At 45.8% G+C, this 2,240-nt stretch overlaps 1 protein-coding gene and 1 long non-coding RNA gene across 11 annotated transcripts in view; one reads left to right on the plus strand and one right to left on the minus strand.

The window, feature by feature from the left end:
- ZHX3 (zinc fingers and homeoboxes 3) overlaps window positions 1–2,240 on the plus strand; it is a 205,317-nt gene that overhangs the window by 91,159 nt on the left and 111,918 nt on the right. The window lies entirely within an intron of this gene.
- Window positions 1–2,240, minus strand: part of LOC309645376 — a 55,004-nt gene that overhangs the window by 17,379 nt on the left and 35,385 nt on the right. The window lies entirely within an intron of this gene.

The following is a 2,240-nucleotide window of genomic DNA, read 5'->3' on the forward strand; positions in this document are numbered from 1 at the left end:
AATCACTGAAGACAGTGATCTGTGTGTCTAAAGGCTAATAGGGGGAAGGGGGCATGTGTGTGTGCAGGCAGTGTAGGTCACTGAAGTCACCGCAGCTGTTTGCAGGCGAGAGGAGAAGGTCAGTACTCAGAAACCATGCAGAGGGGCCACCTTGGTGATGGGACAGTGCAGGGAGTGAGGAGGCAGGAAGCCTGAAACTTCTGCCTGACTGTCAACATGCCTGTCCAGGATGCTTTCCCATAGACTGTCTTGTTTACTTTTTGAAGTGAACCTTACCCTATATACACTGATACCATTCCCATTTTATAAAAGAAAACTGAGGTTTGGGAGGTTAAATACATCACCCAAGACCCAAGTGACCTGCACTAGGAAGTTGCTGAGTCAGGGTTGGGACTCAGGTTTATCTGACTCCCACTATAGTGACAGGCCACTTTGGAATAGAACCTGCTAGAACTGAGCTGCCCGCTGTCAGCAAGTCTCACAATGTCTACATACTCGCTATAGGAGCTATGCTTATAAATAATAGCTCTGCTAATACTTAGATGTTAGTATTAATGTTAATAAAATTAATATTTTAAAAGCCTGTTTTTCTTCTTAACCTGTCATCTTATGAAAACATCAGGTTCATGATTTTATTTCTTAAAAATTCACCATTTTGGAAGAATTGGTCTGGAGGAAGTCCCAACCAAATTGGTAAAAAGGTAAAGGACTGAATATACTTAAAGGAAATGTCATGTTTTAATGTTCAAGTGAGTATGTGTTATGACAGTTTGTATTAGAATAACGAACTATGGCTTTCAGTAATTAGAGAACCTTTTAGGACTAACATGAAGTTAATGTGGTGATTTTTAGTAAATATATGTTTTTAAAGGTCTCAGAAAACATTTTTCAGGTAAATCTACTACAGCTAAAGAAGGGGTTTACTTCTAAGATAAGTAAAACTTATCTTCAATTAAGTCCCAGGACAAATGAATGATTCTATGAAATATTCATTCTATAGTCATGAGGTCATGGATTCCAGGGTAAGGGCTTACGAGGCAGGTGAGAAAGAATCAGAAACAAACCTGGTCTACTCTGTATAAAAAAACGCATTCTTGGGGCCTTCCCTGGCGGTCCAGTGGTTAGGACTCCATGCTTCCACTGCTGAGGGCCCGGGTTCAGTCCCTGGTTGGGAAGCTAAGATCCCACAAGCTGCGCGGCCAGAAAAAAAGGTACTGGGGGGACATATTCTTGGTTAATGGATCAGCCCCTGTTTAGTTACCAAAGGGTAACTGTCCCATCTGGGATTGGAGCCTCGAAAAGGGAAACACTGTCCCATCTGGGATTGGAGCCTTGAGGTTCCAGCATCAAAGGCTGTAATTATGGGATGTTGCAAGCTGTCTCTTTGCCATCTCATTTTCACCCTTCCTTTGCTTCTTGAAGCGGAACCAGAAATACTGTTTTTGAGAGAGAAAAATGCTGGGAATGTGGGAAAAGTGTCTAAATCTTACGCCAAGTCTGTCTTATTATTTTGTGGCATCACTAGTCGAAGAAAATTTGCTGGATTCTTAAGAAAACATGAGTATCTCCTGTGAGTGAGCTGTGGAACTGTAGCAAGCTCCTCTGCCAAAACAGAGATTATATATAGCACAGGGGAGGCAAGAGCCCCGCTATCCTCCCGGGCCTGAGCAGAGCAGGAGAAGCACTTATGTAACGGGTGTGCTCATTGCTTCTGCCCTCAGCTCACACAGCTGGGCCTCGCGGCTCTTTGTTTGCCTCCGCATTAACTCTTGCTTGCTTCCTCCGAGGATGCAGGCCCATGCCCGGCACGTAAGGGGATGCTGGACATGCAGAACCCAAAACACAGCCCCTGACAGTCTCAGTCCAGTGGAGCAGGCAGGCAGGCAGGCCGGCAAGCAAGGGGAGCAAGAGGCTGTGGGCCCTGGAGCCGAGGGGAGGCACAGCAAAGGGGGAGGGGGACCCGCCAACCACGCCTGGGGCCTCTGGTCATTTTGGGAGGGCCCTCCGGCCGGGAACAAAGAGAAATTCCTCGCCTCTCTACACCTTACTTTCCTCTGCTCTAAAAAGATTGTAATACCCACACCGCTCATAGGTGTTGAATGATGCTGTGAAACCCGAACGTGTAACTCATGCAGTGGGCCTTGCCCAGAACTGGCACTCGGTGGACATTTTGTAAATATTAATTTCTCTGCCTCTTTCCTTTCCTCAAACCCTCAGACCCAGTTCTACTTTGTTGTTAC

The sequence above is a fragment of the Balaenoptera physalus genome (assembly GCF_965194825.1).
Source record: "Balaenoptera physalus genome assembly, chromosome: 16".
Lineage (NCBI taxonomy): Eukaryota > Metazoa > Chordata > Mammalia > Artiodactyla > Balaenopteridae > Balaenoptera > Balaenoptera physalus.